Source organism: Cynocephalus volans, chromosome 10 (assembly GCF_027409185.1).
Source record: "Cynocephalus volans isolate mCynVol1 chromosome 10, mCynVol1.pri, whole genome shotgun sequence".
Taxonomy (NCBI): domain Eukaryota; kingdom Metazoa; phylum Chordata; class Mammalia; order Dermoptera; family Cynocephalidae; genus Cynocephalus; species Cynocephalus volans.
Window position 1 is genome coordinate 61,381,495 of NC_084469.1, and position 22,432 is coordinate 61,403,926.

General features: G+C 48.4%; 1 pseudogene; it reads left to right on the top strand.

Moving 5' to 3' along the window:
* The first annotated feature begins 516 nt into the window (after positions 1-516).
* Positions 517-20,593, top strand: LOC134389047 (cadherin-5-like; annotated as a pseudogene).
* Positions 20,594-22,432: the final 1,839 nt, after the last annotated feature.

Below are 22,432 nucleotides of genomic sequence, written 5' to 3' on the forward strand. Positions count from 1 at the left end.
AGTGAGGCCAGCCTGGCGCCAGGCCTGGGGCCTGGGGAAATGTTATTCGAGTTTAGAAACCTCCTGGGATGTACAGAGTCCAACCTGTCCCTCAGGGGACAGCCAGGGGAGGAGCCCATTTCATCCTGCACCCTGTGGGTCCTTGTCTCTCTCCAGGCATGAGCTCTGGAGCTCATGCATAGGGCTTTTGGAGCTACCATCAGCATCAGCATCACCCCCTCCTCTGGGAGACCCTTCCTGCAGCCCCTCTTCTGGGTTCTCACATCCCCAGCACTTCCTTCCATTCTAGCACGCATGGCCTGCAAGTAGGAATTATTTCTGTGTCTGTCTTCTGCCTCCCAGAGTTTGAGCTCTTTGGGGGCATGGACAGGGTCTGGTTCTGCTGGTGTCATCTGAGAGTGAAGGGTGAAGGAGTGAATGGACAAAGGTTGTTCAGTTCTCCATGGGAGATGCCCACAACCCTGGGCAGTAGCCACCATGCCCTGATGGTATCTCTCCTCTTTCCCCAGATCTGTCTCTCCTGGAAAGGTGCAGAGGCTCATGATCCTGGTCGCTGTATTGGGCGCCTGCCTGGGCTCGCTGGTGGCAGCTGCAGCAGCAACAGCAGGCACTAACCCTGCCCAACTGAACACTCCCAGCATGCTGCCCACCCTCTGGCAACAGAAGAGAGACTAGATTTGGAACAAGATGCACATCGATGAAGAGAGAAACACCTCACTGCCCCACTATGTGGGCAAGGTAATGCTCAGGCCCCAGGCCAGGAGAAGCCATCAGCAGCTGGCCCATAGTGACAGTGGTGGTGGGGATGATAATAATGGTAAAGATGGTGGTAGATATTGTGATGGATGTGGGGGTAGAGGTGATGATTGTGAGGGTGATGGCAGTCGGGGTAAAAATGGTAGAGGTGATAGTTGTGGTAGTGGTGCTGGTGATAGTGAAGGGGAAGGTGAGGGTGCTGATGGTGGTGGTGGTAGTGATGGAAGTTATGATGTTGATGGTGAAGGGGTAGATGATGGTGGTGGTGAAGGTGTAGGTGGTGGTGGTGGTGGTGGTGGTGGTGGTAGTGATGATGGTGATAGTAGTGGTGATTGTGACGATGGCAGTCATGAAGGAGAAGGTGATAATGATGGTGATCATGGAGATGATGGAGGTGGTGGTATAGTTGATGGTGAGCACCATGGTTCATTTTCTCCCAGCCTTCAGTCCGTAGACAAGACAGCACTGGCAGAAGGACCACCCCATGCTCAGCCTGAGAAGGCTAGCCTCGCCTGCGGGCTCAGGGCATAGGGTAGAGCCAGCCAAAGCTGTCACTCAATTTTCTCCTCTGAGAGATCCGGAAAGGCCTGCGCAGCCATCTACAAAATTGTGCTGATAACAAAGTGAACCATCCAGGCCATAGTTTGCCAACCCTGGTCTAGGCTTCTGAACCTCCTCAAAAACCCATTTCTCTCAGAGCATCTCATCCTTGTTTCCATGACCCCCACACCACTCCTCAAATTCCAGGACACTCAGAGTGAAGTGCCTGGCCCACCTCTAAGCCAGTCCCTAGGGCTCTGACCCTCATTTTGTCCTCCTTTAAAACGTATCCATCCAAGCCCACCTTCCTAGAGCTCGGAGCTAATCTGAGTGACTGCTGAATTGTCTCACCATGTCAAATTGTCATTGATGTCAAAACTCTCCAGTCTAATTCAGAGGAATGGTCCACATGATGGAATTTCACATGCAGTGACAGTTAGATGGAGGAGGTATTTTGAGAGTTTTTGGTGAGGAAGAAGGTTTCTGAGTGCATTAAAATCTCACCACATCAGCTTCTTGGAATCTGAACATTGGTCACAAGAAAGAATGGGTCAGTGTACTAGAGAAAGTAAGGTCGGTTTCAAGCACTTGACTGGGTACTGGGAAGTCAACTGTAGGCAAAAACAGGCATGGTTCCCAACCTCATGGAGATAGGGGTCAGCAAACAACCACCTGTGGGCCAAATCTGGCCCACAGCCCAGTCTGGTAAATAAAGTTTTCTTAGAACACAGTCACCAGTCACACCAACTCATTTAAGAATTCATGCAATGATGGCAGAGTTGAGAAGTTGTGACCAGGACCATATGGCCCACAAAGCTGAAAGTATTTACTATCTGGCCCTTTACAGAAACAGTTTGCCCACCCTAGTCTAGAAGGGCAGAATATGTCAGGCAAAGTACTCTTCCAGTGGTGGTGGTGAGTGGTGCCCTCTGGTCCTAGAGAAATCCCCGTCTGGCTGAAGCACCAGAAAAGCCCTGCCAGCTAAAGGAAGCAGGTGGGGCCAACTGGGAATTTCCACTCACAGCCCCACCCCCAGCCAGCTGACTATGCCCATAGGCTTTTCTTGCTATCCAGAATGGATGGCAAATTTTAATACTCCAGCATGGCCACTCAGAGGGGAAGAATTTGCCCAGGATCACAAAGTGAGACCAGGACAGAACCTTTAAGGGCTAGGTTCCTGACTCTCAGCATGAATGTGAGCTCTGTGTCATAGAGGAAAATATAGTCAACCCACCTATGACCTTCCCAGTGGGATAACTGTGCCATGAATCAGCCTCTGAAGAGAATGGCTAGTTCCAAGGAAAATCTGTGGGGTAAGACAGGGAGTGTCAGCAGAAACCGGGGCCACCTGCATCACATGCCGCTGTGGAGGGCTCGCCCAGGGCCTGCCCGCAGCAGAAAGAGTGCTGGGTCTGCCACCATCTGTCAACAGCGTTCACTCGGCACCCTGCACAGGGCCAGGGACAGAGGATCCACCTGGAGAAGAAACAAGAGTACCTGGGAAAGGCTAGGACAGTGCTCTAAGGATCACCTCCCGGCTCCCAAGGATGTAATCCAAGGGAAGGAAGTCCCTGTTTATCAAGGTCAGAGCCTGGAGCCTTTCTTTACAGACCTGGATGGACAACAGGAGACATTCCTGAGCAGCCTTCTGAATCCATAAATATGGGTCAGCTTGGCTTTTGGCATTGAGATGTTAATGTCCAAATACGGTGGTATTAGAAAGCGGGAGAGGCTCCCAGAAACCCATAACCCTTGTCTACTCATGAGAAAGACATTCGACAAATTCCATTAGAGGGACACCCTACAAAATACCTGTCCAGTGCTCCTCAAAACTGTCAAGGTCATCAAAAACAAGGAAAGTCTGAGGTAATGTCACAGCCCAAAAGAGCTTAAAGAAATACGATGACTAGATGTCATGTGGTGAACTGGATGGGATCCTGAAACAGAAAAAAGACATGAAGTAAAACTAAGGAAATATGCATAAATGATGGATACTAGTTCATAATAATCTATCATTATTGGTCCATTCGTTATAACAAATGTACCACACTAATGTAAGATGTTAATACTAAGGGTAAAGATGAATAGTCATATAGGAACTCTCTGTACTTACCAATTTTTCTGTAAATCTAAAACTGTTCTAAAAAATAAAGTCTATTTAGGAAACATCAGCCTACAGGAAAACAGAAACTTCCATTTACATGAAATCATCTGCAGAACTCCAGTAAAATAGGTCCAAGCTGATGTGCCCTCCCACCGCAGTTCCTGCCTTTGCGGGTCCTAACGCACCGATCCAGAAGCAAATTTGAAAACTGCCGTGCTATCCTAACCCTGAGCAACTCATGCAAGGCCCCAGACGGTCCCCTCTCCTTGAGTCCCCATTATCCCCACAGGCCACAGTTACAGAGCTGGTGGCTTCCTTGCTTGCTGTCCAGCTACTCATTGTACCTCCCAGCCTCTGGGCCTTGAAATCACCTCGGAAACTACCTGCCCCGTACGTACCACAGCACTGCCCCCAGAGGATTTGCCCGCACCAGCTGCCAACCTCTCCCCCTCCCTGTCCACCCAAGAGGTAGGGTCTTCACTATCTGCCTCCACTCCTTCACCTTCCAGACTCTTCCCTACACTCTGCCATTTGGCTTCTCACCCTGCCACCCTGCTGATGCTGCTCCAACCAAGGGCGCCAATGACCCTGAGCCCTCATACTGATCATGGACTGACCCTGACCCTCGATAAGAACTGAGCCCGGATCCTGATCATAAACAGAGCCCTAACCCTAGTCATGGACTGAGCCCTGATCCTGATCATGAACTGAGCCCTGGCCATCAGAAACACACATATCTTAGGACACCAATACTATGTGTTACAAAAATTATATAGTTCAGTGGCCTAGTAAGTATGGGAAATCCTGAGTTAAAGAAAGCTCATTGGAATTCTTTTCTACAGGACTATACAATCACAGTCTCCAGGAGACTGTGACCATTCCAAAACTAAATTGACTGGGACCAACGGTGTGCTGATAAATGTTTGACAACTGGCTCTCCAGGGGAAAAGATCCTGATCTGCAGCAATTGCCAATTCCGTGGTGTAAATACTCTCACCATGTCTGATTTCAATCAACCAGTGTGACGTCACTGTGGGCAGAGTTGGGAAAAGATGTGGATAACACATCATTATTTAGTATTTCCATCATACAGAATAACAGACATAATTAACCTCTTGAACACAGTAAAATAGTTTAGAAGTGATGAACTCTGAATATCTGTTACCTTTGTTTTTAATTTGATTTATTTAATTGTAAGTTTATAGAATTCCATGTTTAATAATGGCTATGTTTAACAACCAACTCACAAATATTCCTGAAAACTTAAGTTGGCTCTTGAAAGCCACACTGACACAAGCCAGCTTGAGCACACCACTGACTGTGTGGAACAGCAAAGGAGGCCAGTGTTTCCTGGAACTCATTTTCAAAAGGGCTGTTGTGCTCATAGAGCAACTCAACATCAACATCAGAAGCGATATTGTTTTCATTTTTCAAATGAGTTAACAACCACTCAGAGAAATTAAGTGACTGCAAAGGGGCAAAAATCTCTCTTGCCTTCCAATGGCACCAAGTATATTCTTCCACTCAAAAAATGTTTTCTAAGCACCTACTATGTCCCAGGTATCGTTCTAGGCACATTGGGTGCTGCTACGCAACTCACACCAATGTGGTGTTTGCAGTGACCTGGGCAGGAACAACTCTCTGGTGACCAGTCGAGGCCCTTGTTAAAAGCCTCAGTGTCACATCTAGGACCCCTGCATAGCACCACACGCCAATGCACACACACACATGAACATACACGCACATGCACACGTGCATACACACATACCTACATGAATGCACGCGCACACAGCCACCACTACCCATTCCCAGCTCATGTTGCCTCTTATTTCCTAGATCAAGTCGAGCGTGAACAGAAAGAATGCCAGGTACCTGATCAGAGGAGAGTCTGTCGGCAAGGTCGTCCGGGTCAACGAGGACACAGGAGACGTGTATGCCTTTGAGAGGCTGGACCGGGTGAAGACCTCCGAGTACCACCTCATTGCCCTCATCGTGGACAATGACACCAACAGAGACCTGGATTCTCCTTCCAGTTTCACCATCAAAGTTCACGACGTGAATGACAACTGGCCTGTGTTCATGCACCGGTTGTTCAATGCATCTGTGCCCGAGATGTCGGCTGTGGGCAAGTGCCCAGTCTGTCCCCCTCCATCTTCTCTCCCTCATCCCCATCCTGGAGGCACTTCTCACATCAACCACTTCACTGCCTGGGGTCAGGGTTCAGTGAGCTCAGGGCAGTGGTTATAACGACTGTGTTGCCACTTTATATGACTTGAAACTCTGGTCCCTAAAGACTAAGCTCTGAGCTGGCCCCAGACAGAGCTCTGAACCTAGTCATGGACTGAGCCCTGATCCTGATCATGAACTGAGCTCAGACCTAGTAATGGACTGACCCCTGGCCATCAGAGACACACATATCCCACTACTCTTTAGAGCAAATCCCACCCACTGCCTCTGACCCGCAGGATTGGCACACCAAGAGTGTAGCCTTTGTACATGAAGAATACCAAGCCCTGCTACTAATGCAAGAAGAGTCATCTCGAGAGGCCGTGTAGTAGTGGGGTGGAGGGCAGAACCCTGGCCATAAGACGTGTCACCAGCCTGGACTCCAGGTTCAGGAGGTTATTATTCCTTCCTCAGTCCTCCCCTATTCTCCAGACGGTACCAGAAAAGGGCTTCCCTCTCCACCCGCTCAGTCTAGGGTCCCTAGCCAGGGCCATGAGACTAGAACTTCCTGTTAAATGTGGACCCTGGAGTTTAAGGGGGTGATGAGAGATGTGACACCACTCCTTTGGGGGAACCTTCCCATTTCCTTGTCCTCACCCTTCCAGGAGATGGAGAAAAGCCCTTACTCTCCTTGGTTTCTCCACCTGAACCCAACCCTCTGCCCTCTCCCTAATTTCCCTCATAAATGCACAATCCACCTGTTCTTTGCCTCCCTTCATGGGTGGCCTGGCTGGGCCCCCATCACTGCCAGCACTTTGTCCTCATGCCAGCTCCTCAGGAAACAAAGCAGCCTTTTCTCCCTGAAGACCTGGGAAGGTTGAGACAGGGAATAGCCTGAGTCCCATCTGCCCTCATCCAGGGATGAGGTGAGGGGCCAGCAGTCTCAGGGCAGCAACCTCAGGATTCTCTCTCTGCAGGGACCTCGGTCTTCCGTGTGACAGCAGTGGACGCAGATGACCACACTGTGGCAGATCACACCTCTGTCTTGTACCAAGTCCTGAAGGGAGAAAATTATTTTTCCATCGATAATTCCGGTCTGTGTGACTAACAGTCCTGGGCAGGCACCGACTTGGGGGATGGGGGATGAGGGCTGTGAATATTCCAGGTGCAGATGCTGTGAGGAACCCAGTCTGACAGTTGTCACCAATCATTGAACCACCCTGTCCCATGGAGGTGGTCAGTATCACAAGCAAAGACAAGGTGGCTGGTCAGGGACGAAGGAAGCAGACAGGTGCCCAAGACATGGACTTAAGTCCAGGGAACAAAAGCAGGATCTTGTTACCCAAGCAGTGACCGAGAGGCAACAGAGAATGCTGGTTAGCAGCTCTGGGTACAGGTTCAGACAGATCTGGTTTCCAAACTCCGGCTCTGCTACCAACCCCCTCTAGAGACCTTGGATAACTCAACTAAACTCTGGGAGTCTTAGTTCCCTTATCTAGAAAATACGAATGCCTATATTGGTTTTGTAGTGTAGCTGTGAAGTTTGAATTTGATAACGTATAGAGTGAGCATAGCCACATAGTTTTTGTGACTTAAAAAACTGTAAGGACTGAGTCTGGAAACTAGATGGTCAGTCCTTGGGCTCACTGTCTTCCAGAGGGATGTCAAGTGCATCGCACAGATACCATTGCTATCCTGCGGTGCACGAAGACAGACATCATTAATCCATCACAGCACTCTCACTCTGAGCCTGGATGTGTCCTCACGACCTTTCTCAACACAGTGCTCCAGGTGGCTAGGACCAATATTGGACCAAATTGCTGTATACCAGCTTTGGCCTCACAGTGCAGGCTGTGGAAATAGTGGATGTGTACTCGTGGTTCTCAGCTATGGCTGCATAGTGGAATCAACTGCGGAGCTTTTAAGTCAGGTTCTCTCTGGCTAGGGCCCAGGCATCAGTATTTTCTAAAAGCTCCTAGGTAACATGGCTCCAGCTGGGACACTTTTACAGGACTCATTCTCATGACAACCAATAACTTGGACCGAGAGTTGCAAGCCAGATATGAGATCATGGTGGAGGCACTAGACACCCGGGGCCTCTGGGGGGACTCGGGCACGGCCACTGTGCTGGTCACTCTGCAAGAAGTCAATGACAACTTCCCCATCCTCGTCAAGAGTGAGCCCCTCCTTTAGGGTGCTGGGGAGGTCGGGGGTTGGAGCACTCCGGACTCAATAACTTGGGGGCTCTGGAGGAGGAGCCCTGAGTCCGTCTCCCTCTCTACCCATCCCCGGGTTGACCTAAGGCCTAGAGGAGTCCTTTTGGTGCAGGGAGGGGCCTTTCTTTCATCCTGAACCACATTCTCACAGATGAGAGGGAACCATGCCCCCTGCTGGATGCTACCCCTGTGCCCAGAGCCCCACTACAGATAGGAGCATTTTCACCCAGATCCTATGGGCTCAGGAAAATCCAGGCCCTGAGACTCAAGCCCCAGCTAGAAAATTCCCACAAGCCAAAGAGCAGAGGGACAGCAAAGCTCTGTATCCAGAGCCAGGGCTGGGCTCTGACGCCAACCACAGACTGATTGTCCCCCAAAATATGTGTGCCAACAGCTTTTCCCATGCCCTGGCTGAGGCCGGGCCAGAAAGTCATGTGGCTCTGTCCACTTGCATCCTCTGGTGCTGGATGTCACAACTCAGAGTCTCGGCCACACAAAGACAGGCCAGTTCTCCTGGAGTGGCCTCATTGTGCGCAGCAAACACTCCCTGAAGGCAGAACTTGTCTCTCTTGTCAACTGATAGGTCCCCTAGCAAAGTGACTGGCATACAGTAGGTGCTCAATAACTACTTGGATGAATAGAGGGATGGAGGGATGGACAGATAGGGCAGACCTCTTTGCCAGAATCCCAGGGGTTTTATTATTATCGTTGTTATCATTATTTCATCAATGTCCATTTCCTGTATCAATATAAGGTAGGATAATATAAAGGTATAATCACCTTGTCTATCTGATTAACCCACTGCCCTTTGGGGCACACTATTTGCATCAGCCATGTACACATTTGTGGTGCCTGAAGCCATCCGCGTGGGAAGCCCCTTGGGCTCTCTTTTGTGGAGGACCTAGATGAGCCCCAGAACCGGATGACCAAGTAGAACATCGCGCAAGGCGAGTACAGGGACACTTTCACCATCGAGACAGACCCCACCCACAATGAGGGCATCATCAAGCCCATGAAGGTTTGTAGGCTTGCCTGTGGCAATGACATCAGGTGCGGGGTTTGGGGTTCCTGGCATCCTCTGCCCAGGGGCTGCTCCTGAGCCGGAAGCCAGCAAAGGAGAACATTCTGGGTCAGCTCAGAGATGGCCATGAGCTCATGGAGACTGCAACCCAGTGTCTTGGGCTAGGTTACCCCTGAAGCAAACCCTGACACAAGGATTTGGTTATAAATCATTTATGTGGGAGGTGATCCCAGGAAGCCCCAGGAATGTCAACATGTGAAAAGAAGGAAGCTAATATTGGGCTCATTAATGGGAGTGTAGGCAAGTGGGTACCTCCAGGGCACAGTATTGAACACAACTCAGAGTTGCAGAGCTGAGGGCAAGGGAGCTGGGGTATTTATACACCAAACCCCTGCAGTGTTGACTGAGGGCTGCTCCTGGGGGCATTAACTCCCTGGCACTTCCTGGCCTGCACTGTGTCCTGGCCAGTAAAAAGCCATCAGCAAGTAAGAAAACAATGAGTGCCTGGGAACAGGACATGGGTGGCCAAGGACAGTGTCTGGTTCTGACAGAGAAGTCAGATCCACTGTATCTGGGAGAGGAGGGAAAGTCCTGTCGGGGCATAAGAATGGCTCCGGGATTGCCATGTAGAGGACTCAGAGTCCTGGGCCTGAGTCCCTCTCTGGCCCTGCCCCATGCTGGGGACTAAAGATACCCAGGGGAGAACACAACCTCCAGAGTCAATGAAGCTCTCAGTGAGTGGGAGAGACAGACATATAAACATAAAGGATAGCCGGGTGTGTTGAGTGCTATGTATCAACACCATGCAGGGAGCAACCACCTCCTCAGGAGGGGCTTCTGAGAGGGCATCTGATTGCTTCTGATTGGCTTCTTGAGGGATGAGCAGCAGTTCATCAGGCATGAAGGGGAGGAGAAGCATCCTTGGAAAAGGCATAAAGAAAAGGCAAGTCCTTAAGGACCAGCGGATAGAGCCACTAGTCTGGGAGCAGGACCATGGCTGATCCATTGTATGTCCTCATTAATCGCAACGGGGTCAGGCACAGAGCCAGGGTTGGGGTGCGGTCATGAGGCTGCTGAGATGAAATGGGGGTAGCTGAAAACAGACGCCAGGCCCAGCCTCTCTCTTGATAACCTTGGACATATCACTAGTCCGGGCCACAGGCTCCTCATCACAAAATGGGCAACCCCCTAGTACTACCGTGCAGGGTTGCTGTGAAGACGACATGCCACCTCCTTAGCTCAGAGCAGGTGCTCATCATAACGTTCCCCTAACGCAGCCCCTGGACTATGAACGTATCCGGCAATACAGCTTCACCATCGAGGCCATGGACCACACCATCAACCTCGGATACCTGAGAGGCACCTCCAGCAGAAACATAGCCCACGTCATCATCAACATCACAGATATGGATGAGCCCCCCCAACTTCCAGCAGCTCTTCTACCACTTCCAGCTGTGGGAGAACCAGAAGAAACCTCTGATTGTCGTGGTGATAGCCATAGACCCCAATGAGATTTGGTGCAGAATTGGGTAAGCACTTGGTGGTTGTGTTGATGACAATGACAATGACAATTCTGGCAGTGATGTTCTTATGTCTGCTCGTCTGAGACCAGGACTCAGAGAGGAAAACTGGCTTCTCCCGGCATTGCATGGGAAGTAGCAGAGGCAGAAGGAGTAGCCCAAGATCTTCCACTAACCCACTTGGGCTGCTGGGACCTTGTCCTGCCTGCGCACCCCACTTTGCATGGTCCTGGCCATCCAGAGCTGTCTGTCCTCTGCTCTACCTTGAAGCCTTCCTTCAGACCATGGTTCCCACAGGTCCCATCTAGCGAGATATGACCATCAAGAGAACAACCAATCTATTTCTGAATTCTTTATTCTATCGTTCTGTGGCAGAGCCAATCTGTTTTATTCCAGAAGCTTTATGCTAAATTTCAGTACATATAAGGCAAGCCCTCCCTTGCTTTTTTTTTTATTTTATATAATTTTTATCCATTCTCTTTTATTCTTTCGTATGAACTTTAAAAATCTTTTATCTGTTTTTTAAAAAAACTAGAATTCTAATAAGAATCGTGTTTATGTATCAATTTTGGAAGAGTTAACATTTCTATGGTACTAGGTCTTCTTATTAAGGTCGAAATATGTCCCTCCATTTTGGCCGTATCTCATATTTTAGGACTACTGCTTTCATTACCATTGCATTCTAAATACTCTGTGATTACAGTTTTTGTTTTCCCTTTGACCCAGTGGTTTATTTAAGAGATTTACTTGGTTTATTTCTTTTCATTTACGAGTGATAGGGTGTTATTTGGTTTTTGTATTAGCTCATCCTGTGCAGTAATACAATTGTATTTTTGTTCATTTCTTCCTAGGATATCTAAACTTTTGCTTTGCATATGCAAAGGTTTGTAACTACTTTACCTTCAGTAGGTTTGTAACTTTTATCCCTAGGAAATTACCCAGTTTGTTCTGCTTAAACATTTTGCCTTCGATTCCATGTTGCCTGATGTTAAGTTTGTCAGTCCTGGTTTCATGTTATTTATATTTGCCTGACATAAATGTTCTAGCCCTTACTATTAATTTTTCTAGGTCATCTGGCATTAAGTTGTCTCTTGAAAATAGAATGTAGTTGGCATTGCTTTTTAATCTACACTGAGATGCTTTGTGTTTAATGTATTTGCATTTTCATTATAAATGATAAGTTTAATCTTACTTCTTTTATCTTGTTTTATATTTCCCATTTCTTAAACTTAATGGCTTTTTTCTTTACCCTCACCTTTGCTATACAGCCTATTTTTTCTTTCTCTTTTTTCTCCTAGATAATTGGATGGAATACATCTATTTTTACTTCTACCTGTAGATTTACTTCTACTTTTGAAATTTTAAATGTTTTCCTAGACCTATATTTTCTAGTTAAAAATATCACGCACACACAGACACACACACACACACACACACACACACACACACACACACACACACACACCATTGCTTTCCCATTTATGATAAAGAAATCAATAGTTTCATTTTAATTCCTTCCAAACCAGGATTTTACTTTATGTTGAGACATTTCTTGGTTAGATGGAGTAAGTTAAAAAAAAAAAAAAAAAAAAAAACTTAGGACCCATTTTTGGAGGTGATATACTTTCTGGCTCTTGAATATTTACAAATTCCTTACTTGCTTTGCTTTCTTATTTTAATACACCTAGGTGTGCTCATATAGTCCTGAGATCACAGACACTATCTTTCAAAATTGCTATCAATGTGTGATAGCATTTAATTTTGTAAGGAAATCCGGGGTGAATCTGATTCGTCTTTCTTTACGAAGAATGTATTTTTTCTGTCTGGACTCTTTTTCAATTCCTTCACATAGCCTTGAAATTCAAAGTGTCATCAGGATATGCTCAAATATTGTTCTCTTTTTACAATTATGCCTGATATCGATGACATCTTCTAATCTGTAGACTTAGGCCTTTCTTCAGATCAGAAAAGTTTTATTTTTTGTCATTTCTTCCATTCTATTTGTTCTGGAATTTTTCCTCAGTAATATATATATATTAGTCCATGTCTGTTGCTTATAACAGAATACCTGAACCTGGATAATTTATAAAGAAATGATATTTATTGCTTAGAGTGTTGGAGGCTCAGAAGTCAAAAGTCCAGTGAATACATGTGGTGAGGGCCTTGCTCTTGTTGGTGTTGACACTCTACAGCGAGGCAGAGTATCACATGGCTAGAAAGGCAGGAGTAAGAGAGCTGACCCACTCCCTCACTCTCCTTATAAAGCCATCAGAACCACACTTATTACCACCCACTAAACCATCAACTTATCTCTACATGAATGTATCAATCCACTCACGAAGGCATAGTCTCGTCACAATCTAATCACCTCCCAAAGACCCCGCCTTTCAATTACCATGTTGAGGTTTCCCACTCTCAACACTGTTATGAAACTTTGGGGAACACAACTCAAACTGTAGCTATATATAAATATGTGCGTGTGTGCGTGTGTGTGTGTGTGTGTGTGTGTGTGTGTTTGTGTGTGTGTATACGTATGTGTGTATATAGATTCATATATAGATTCATATATGTATATTAATCTCTTTGTAACTTTTTTCCTGATTTCTGAAGGAACGTTCCAAATTTTTACTTCACAAATGTAATTTCTTTTTAATTATTTCTTATCTCTTCCAGGCTCTTTTGCATTTCTTCCTAGCTCTTGCTCAACTTTCTTTTCACTGATCACAAAAACCAATTCCAGGTGTTGTAGAGTGTCACCTACCCAACTCTGAAAATGCTATTGATGGTCTCAGGTAGCACCTTCAGCCTGGTGACAGCACCATTGCTAAGACCACAGATATTATCCCACCCCCTGGATCCCTCTGTTGCTGTGTGGGTCTGCTCAGTGTTGTGAGTGCTGGAGTGCAACGAGCCGTGAAAGAGGAGGGTGGGGAAGCATGCAGGGGACAGGTCCTGAAGTGCCCTGTCTGTCATGCTGAGAGTTTGGACTCAGCAAAGAACAATGAAAGCCATAAAACTCTCTTCCCTGGCAGATACTCCATCCGGAGAACTAGTGACAAGGGCTAATTCTTCCGAATAACCAAGCAAGGGAACATTTACAATGAGAAAGAACTGGACAGAGAAATCTACCCCTGGTATAACCTGACTGTGGAGGCTGAAGAACTGGATTCTAGTGGTGAGTGACCCCATCTGCCAGGGGACCTGGGCTCTTTTCCTTTACCCTCATTCTTTCAAAACTGGCATAATCTGTCATTTGGGGTCTCTAAAGGCATTCCAAGCACCTGCTGAAGCACCCCTTGGCTGGGATGTGATGGAGCTTCCATGCCCAAGTGTGGTCCCTGAACCAGTAGCATCTGCATCTCCTAAGACCTTGCTGGAAGTGTAGAATCTTGGTCCTCACCCCCATATTGAACATCAGAATCTCTTGCACATCATAGTTTGAGAAGCACTGTTATAAAGCAGGTGCACAGATGTCTCTGTGATAAGAATTACCTATGGCACCTATGAAACAGAGCTTCTCAGACACCTCCCTGAAGGTTCTGGTCCAGGGAGCCAGAGATGGCGCCTGGGAATGTGCATGGAACAAGTGTCATGTGGTTCTTATTATCATGGATGTTTGGGAAATACTCCTTTGGGGGTTGTTTATGCCCCAGTTGATGGGGTGGATTCAAAATCTGAAGCAGCTTCCAACTCTGAGATTGATAGTTTCTCCAGAAATTGTGGAACTTTTGTGGGCAAGTGTTAGGGTTTCCTTTATCTATTTGAAAAATCCCAACCATCCTCCAGGAGAAGGACTATTCCCATTGTACCCAGGATCCCCCAAGGGCCCAGAGAGGGGCAACTGTGGCCAAGACCCCACCAGTGCTACCCCGGAGGGCCCTGCCCCCTGCTGGGCCCACCTAGACCCTCACATCTCCCAACCTGGCAGCTATGCCCCAAATTCAGGACAGACTCCTACATGTTTTCCAGACCAATCTTTGCTCCTTTCTTCCCCATTCATATAATTTTAAAATTAGAAAGATTTTAAATATGGAAAATACAGAAAAGGAGAAGAAAACAATCCTCTCATAATGCTGTTAGCACTTTAGTGTATTTTCTCTTGTTTTTTTTCTATACATATTTTTAAATAAGTGAGATCATAATATTTGTACAAAATATCCTGTGTTTTTACTTAACCTTATTCCAGAACAATTTTCCCATGGTACTAAAATAATTTTTTAATTACATTTTTAACACGTAATTTACATGGGCATTGTAAATGGTCATATATTCCATTCTTTTTCAGTGGCCTAAATTATTCACCCAATCTCAGCATCTTTTAGGTTGTTTACCTTTTTAGTTTTTTTGTAATTATTTTGTTTTATTTCTTTAATTAAACTACATTTAGGTGCCGGCCCGTGGCTCACTTGGGAGAGTGTGGTGCTGACAACACCAAGTCAGGGGTTAAGCTCCCCTTACCGGTCATCTTTAAAAAAAAAAAAAAAAAAAAAAAACTACATTTATTTATTTAAGTCCATTTAATTACTTAAGTAAATTATTGATTTCGTTAATTTAATTGAGACCTTTTTAAATGCAATTACATTGTTTACATTTTTGATTCTCACAAGTAATACATCAGTAATCTTTCTTACATATGAAGTTTTGCCCCTTCCTCTTTCACACTCCTTCCATCCAGAACACCACTCCTGGCCTCTCTTTCAGAGGTCCATAGCCCCCTCTCCTTCCAAAAAGCAGCTTTCATGGAGCAGCCCTCCAGGACTACCTATCCACACCCCACACACTCAGGGCCAGCATCAGCTGAGTCCCCAGTGGTGACAAGTCCTCTCCCATGCAGGGACCACCCACAGGCAAAGAATCCATCGTGCAGGTCCACATTGAAGTTCTGGATGTGGATGACAACACCCCAGAATTTGCCCAGCCCTATGAGCCAAAAGTGTGTGAGAAATGCAGCCCAGGGCCAGGTGAGTCTGGCTCAGGTAGGAGGGTGGGGCAGGCTTAGGGGCCGAACCTCCCATCCAGTCAGCTGGAGTTCTACTGAGCTTAATGTAACCTGTACAACAGCCCTGGAGAAAGTAACATTATCCTTATTTTACAGATGGGTAAACTGAGGCTCAAGAGACACTGTATGGAGAGTAGATTGGGGGGGTACAGGGGTTGGTAGAAAGAGTGTCCTTATGAAAGCCATTTATGTTAGTGTTGCAGGTGAGAGGCAGCCATGGTCACATCTAAACCCAAAGTCTCCATCACTGAGCCCCAGGCCACTCCAACACCACCACTGACCATCCTCTGTGTTACACACTCCAGCTGGTCCTGCGGATCTCTGCAACAGACAAGAACATAACACCACAAAACGTGAAGTTCAAATTTGCCCTGAGCACTGAAGACAGCAACTTCACCCTCACGGATAATCACGGTGCGCAACAAACCAGTCACTTGGCTCTTAGCAGGGTCAGGGGTCAGGTTATTTAAGTCTTAAAGCAACCAGGGTCAAGGACCAGGCTACCACTGGGATTTGCAAGTTATGGGATACTTTGTACAACTCTGGCCACATACATTGTACAATCCTGGGCTGTGTGATGGTCAGAGCCACCCTGGCCAAACTGCCAAGTCCATGTGGCCTGCCATTCCCCATAAGATGGCCAAGTGGGTGTGCATCACAGAACAGGTACGCGGTGCAGGCTATGGATCCCTTCCCACATTGGAATCTCTGTGCCTCTGCAAAATTACAAACTGTCCTGTGATGGGGAGCTTTGAGGTCACTCCCAAAGACTCCAAGCTGGAAATGTGAAACCCTAAATCCCAAGAATACAGTGAACTTTGTCTTAATTCAGCTACAATGATGACTTACCACTAGGTGGCCCCTGAACAGGGTATGGTCCACCAATCACAGCCCAGAGGGTCCTGTGATGTCAGTAGTGACCAATCCAAGCTTCTGATGAGTATTTCCTTTCTAGAGTGATGATGCTGAGTTGATTTAATGCCAGCCGATGTAGACAGGTTTCCATGGCCTCTGCAACTTCCTCAGAAAAATAGAGAAAATGCCCCTTGGGTCTAAATTGAGTGATCCTTCACCCAGCACAGGTTGGGATCTCCGCTTGTCCTTGATTGGTGAAACTGTGGTTGCTGAGGACCCCTGTATTGAAACAGCCTATTGCCACCTCTGAGAAAATTTGAGGAGTGGGGTCCCTGAGAAGAGAGGACAAACCCAGGGAATCAGACACAGCCTGTCTTTAAGGAGCCTCCTGTGGGATAGGGAAGGTCCGTGATGTGTAGACAGTCAACGAAGGACCATTCAACATTCAACTGTCTTTAGAAGTAAATCATGTGGCAAAACACCTGTCACCCCATCCCCAATGCCCACCTCAGAGTAGGGATCGACAATGGGGAAGAGAGCATCAATCCCACCCCAAGGACAACCGTATGCAACCAGGAGGCAAGTCTGTTGGTCTCAGATTCACTGACATCGTGAATGTCATGTATGTCAAAATCTCTAATTTCTCCCGTAAAATGTCAATGGCATATCCTTTATTTTCAATCATAATAGACTTAATATTGAAATGTAATGATGAATAATGAAATGTATTTGGCTTTTGTTTGAAATCTAAAAGGCAGCTTCCTTGGCTCTCAGCTGGCTTCTTGAGTGTGCCAACCCAGTGTGGCTCAGTAGATCCTGGGCCCTCTTCTGATCATTGGTATTACAACCTCCCAGGAGCCTACAAAGGGCAGATTATCTGGCCTCTGCCCACAATCACTGAATCAGAAATCTGTGTGTGTGTGTGTGTGTGTGTGTGTGTGTGTGTGTGTGTGTGTGTGTACACACGTGCACACGTTAGGAGGAGGGGAAGGGGTCTGAAGATCAGTGTGTTTAAGCTCCCTGGGGAATTCTTATGTACATGAAACTGCTGACTGGAGCTGGGAGGAGGAGCCAATATTTGGATCAGAGCATATCCCCATTCCGGACTGCCCAGGAAACCCTCCATTACATATGGAACTATTCTCTCTGTGCTCGCGGGAACGCGTGCATTGTTTTTATTGTTGTAAGCTTCCTTTATAACAATGGCTTTTCGGGGATAGCAGAAACAGCCTTAGAAGTTAGCATAATACTAAAAGACTTTAAAACTTTATTTTTCCTGATTGCTTGTCAAAGCTTGAAACAATCATTAATTAATTGAGCTGAAAGAGAAAACTGCCTGTTACTGGAGTGCGTTTAGGGAAGGGGATGAGGTCAGGCATATCAGTCGCCCACAGAAACAGAAAGCAGGGACTTTACGTTCTGGCCGAGCCATTCTTGGAAGTTGGGTCAAAGCAGCTTTCCAAAAGATCCCATCTGTGGAGGAGTAGACCTGCGCTTAAACGGCTAAAACATGAGGCAGGCGATGCAAAGTGCAGACACACAGCCCGGGCAATACACGGGCTGGTGCAGTCAGGGAGGGCTCTCTGGGGAGCCGCTTCCCCGGCCATGTGGCCTAGGGCGGTGGGTGCTCCTGGCAGAGCCTGACTCCACTGCCTTGGCGTTTCCAGATAATACAGCCAACATCAGTGTCAAGCACGGGCAATTTGACCGGGGGCGTGTCAAGATCCACTTCCTGCCCGTGCTCATCTCGGACAACGGGAAGCCGAGCCTCACAGGCACCAGCACGCTGGCCGTGGCCCTGTGCAAGTGCAACGAGCACGGGGAGTTCACCTTCTGCGAGGACGTGGCTGCCAGGCAGGCGTCAGCATCCAGACGCTGGTGGCCATCTTCGTCTGCATCCTCGCCATCACAGGTCAGTGCTGGGCAGGGTGGGATTGAGAGGCTGGAGGGGCTTCACAGGAGGAGGAGAGGACAGGAATTCAGGCCCAGCCCCTCCTCCAGCCTGCAAGGCAGCCCTGGCTTGTGCACCATCCTGGGCTTCAGGGTCCACGTGTGGGACACAAAGATGACGGCTGCACCGAACCAGGCGTCTGGGTTGCAGGGGGCTTAAGACCCCTCTGCACTCATTGGGGAGAGGCCATCTCCACTTTAAAATAACTTACTTATGCATAACAGTCGCTCCTGGAACGTACATATTTTGAGCACTTACTGTGTGCTAGGCACTGTTCAGGCATGTATTTACACAACACTTAATTTTGAAAAAAAAAATCCAGTTCTAAAGTGGAAAATTTAACATTGTCTAGTTTAGACTATGTCCTGGGGGCATTCTTTCCTTTCATAGAATTCCTCCAGCCTTGATATTTCTTTTTTTTTTTTCCCCCTTATTTGGGCCTCAGAAATTTTAGTAGCATTTTAGGCCTTGCCTTAGTTTGGGTTTCACAGGAAGCAGGTCCTGGGAAAAGTTTTGGGTGCAAGTAGTTTATTTGGGAGGTGCTCCCCGGAAACCTCCTAAGGAAAAGGGTAGACAAGCAGGGAGGGGAGGCAGCTAGTGAAGGGCAAGGGATCAGGGAAGTGACCATCATGGACAAGGAGCTTCACCCGCTGGGAACCTGGAGGCAGCCAGAGCTACACCTCAGCGTCTCTCCACCTGTGGAAGAGGAGCTGGTGTTTATCCACCCAACCCCATCATTTGATGGTTGAGGGCTCCTCCGAGGTGTATCAATTATCCTGCATTTCACCTGCCATGAGGTGGGGCAGGAAGCCTTCGGGTGATTAGAGAGCACGGTCGTGTGCACCACAGTGACAAGGTCAGATACAGTGGGGCACCCTCAGTGTCTCCCCGAAAGGTCCTCTGGATATGACCCCTTTCTGGAGCTTGTGGAGCAGAAGGTCCAGACTCAGATTCCCCTTTTAATAATAATTAATGATGATGGCTTCCCCACCACACGTAGAATTGCATTTAACCTCATAACCACCTTCGAAATATAAACAGAGCAGAGAAGTCATCATTTCCACTTCACAGACAAGGAAACTGAGGCTCAGGAAGGATGTCTCCCTGGGTATCCCACATACTTATGTATGCAGCAGTTTGTGAAAGGCTCAAGGACAGAGCCCAGGGGATGGTCTGAGCCTAATTTGGGGAGCTCTCTGTACCACACAGTCCACGCCCCCCTCAGGGAGCTGAGTCCCTCACACAGCCACACCTCTCAGAGCTTGCAGCACGGTCGACGTCTACACCACTGCCTGAACATGGGACTCTGGGCAAGTCCCCTGGCCTCTCTGAGCTCAGTTTGCTTAACTGTAGAATAGGGATAATAATGTCTACGTTGGGTGAAGTAACATGAGCACCTGCCCAATGCAGTGCCAGCCCATATACAGCTGGTGCTCAAGAGGGTGGCTGCTGCCCGTGCAATGAGTCCCACGTCCACTGGCACCACCAATATCCACCGTCATCAACACAGTCATCAACAATGTAGTGACTCAGAATCTTTGCACTCCAAATTCCAATTCCATCCCTTCGCCCATTTCTGCCCCAACCTCTGGCCTCCGGGCCTTTGGGACACGGTGTGGAAGAATTCGCCACAGTGGGACAAGGAGGAAGGAAATGAGGATGCAGATAAACAGAGCTGAGAGGGAGAGAGGAGAAAGAACTCCAGCGAACCCCACTCTGTTCCTCTCCGCTCGTGCACACCAGTGTTTGTGACAGCCAGGCAGGACCAAGAGTGTGGGGACAGATGACTCTCCCACGGGGACGGGTGGAGCCCCAGGCGTCCGTGTTGGACAAGTCATGGAGGAGTCCTGGCCCTGGAATTTCCGGGGATGAGGAAGGAACGGAGCGGGGGTCCCCCAACCTGGCAGTGTCTAACTGCTGTCGCTCTTGCTCGCTGTCCGGCAGTGATCACTCCGCTCATCTTCCTGCGGTGGCGGCTCCGGAGGCAGGTCCATGCCCTCGGCAAGAGCGTGCCAGAGATCCACGAGCAGCTGGTCACCTACAACGAGGAGGGCGGCGGCGAGATGGACACCACCAGCTACGACGTGTCGGTGCTCAACTCGGTGCGCCGCGGCGGCGGAGCCAAGCCCCCGCGGCTGTCGCCAGACGCACGGCCGCCGCTGTATGCGCGGGTGCAGAAGCCGCCGCAGCACGCGCCCAGGGCACACGGCGGGCCCAGGGAGATGGCCGCGATGATCGAGGTGAAGAAGGTCGAGGCGGACCACGACGGCGGCTGCTTGCCCTACGACACGCTGCACGTCTACGGCTACAAAGGCTCTGAGTCTGTCGTCGAGTCCCTCCGCTCCCTGGGCACCGATTCGTCTGACTCTGACATCGATTACGACTTCCTCAACGACTGGGGGACCAGGTTCAAAATGCTGGCCGAGCTGTATGGCTCGGACCTCCAGGAAGAGCTGGTGTATTAGGGGGCCACCGCCTTCTGGGCCTGGGGACCCAAACTCACTGGAGCCCAGGAGAGTCCCAAGCGGGCCCTGAGACCTCCGAGACTGGCACTCACTGCCCCGCCCAGCACCCCTTCCTCCTAGGTCCCAGAGACCTCACCGTGGTGGGGGGTCGAGGCGTAGCAAACTCCAGGTCCCTGAAATATCCAGAAAGCTACTTCAGTGATGGCTACCCCCTAAATGCTGGGAAAACCAGGCTAGTGTTCTGTCTGGGCTCAGACATCCCTCGCCTCATCACCCCCAGACCACCGACCTTACTTAAAGACTTTTCTGGCTCCACAAGGCTGCAGAGCGAAGCAGCCTGTGTTCAACTGCAAAGGGAGTGGATCTTCCCCTGAAAGCGCTGACACCCCTGGTGAGGCTGATGAGGTCCTGGTGCCTATCTGCCGGGAGGCAAAAGGCAGAATGGCATGACCTCGGGGCAAGACTTGCTGCAGCCCAGTCCCCGGGAGACTGCCACCGTCCATCAGGCCTGATCTCAAGAGCACCAACCCTGCTCTGACTCCCTCACACTCTCCCAAATGCCCCATCCCTGCCCCTCCCAGGCCTGTCAAGAGGGAGGAAAGGGCCATATGGCAGCTCCTGACCTTGGGTCCTGAGGTGACCTTGCTGGCCTGCCACAAGGTCAGTAACTGTGCTGTGCTGAGCATTGAACCATTCAACTGCATTCAGGGAAATGGCTTATTGAACTTTGAAGCAACTCTGAATTCATCCTGGAGGGACAGTGGAGACCAAGTGTGACAGATAATAGGGTGAGGGCCACCTCCATACCCACCCCTTCTGGAGAGGACCTGAGACCCTGATTTGACACCCCCAACACCCCTCCAGTTTTACCTGTTAGGGCGCAGATATTCCTGGAGCGGAAGACCTCTCCCCATCTCCGCCTTGCTGGTTGTTCATTCATGCTCGCTCGCTCTCTCTCTCTTCTCTGTCTACTCCTTATCTCTTGACTTAAAGGCATCCGAAATGTTGCCCTCAGCAAGTCTGGCCAACGTCCAAATCCAGAAATGACTGCATAACAGAGCCATGCTATGGCCTTTACATGCATTGTTACCATCTCAGGGAACCGACCCTGCAGAAGGCAAGGCCCCTGCCCTGCCCAAGCTCTGCAGTCATCTTTGCATCTCCCATACACGGAACATTCTACTGCAAGCAGGCCTTAGGGAAGTGGCATCAATCAAGAGAGGCAGAGAAGGAGACAAACTCTCTAGCTCACCCTTTGTCATGGACTGAGGGTCCCACTCTGGGCGAGGCCCCTGGCACTGCAGGGGATTGTAGATAACACTGACTCTTTTTTAATCAATAACTATTTTTCATGATTTTTTTTTTTTTACTAATAATACTTACAAATTTTTAGCTCTCACAAACATATAGAATAAGTGTTTTTGCATAATAAGCAGGTTGCTGTCTAGGTTAACAATTTTAATTCAGATTTTTTTAGTTAGATAAACAATTTCCTATCACTATAGTAATTGCTCTACAGACAATGACTATATATTGGCCACACTGGTGCATGAGACGTACTGTATTTTTTTTAATACCTAAATAAAAATCTCGAGATTCTTCCATTTCTAGAACTGAGAGGGTTCATATGAAACATACACGCATGCACGTACACATGCCCACCACCACCATCATCAGAGGAACCCAGAGGGCAAGGGGACATTTGCAGTCAGGATTTTGGAGACACCGCAGAAAAGGGTTTGGAGAAAAGAATAACAAAGGACACCTAGTCCGGTCTTCTCTCCTCCCAGAGCCTTCACCCAGCCCCTGTACATACTGCACCCCTCCTACTTCCAGTCT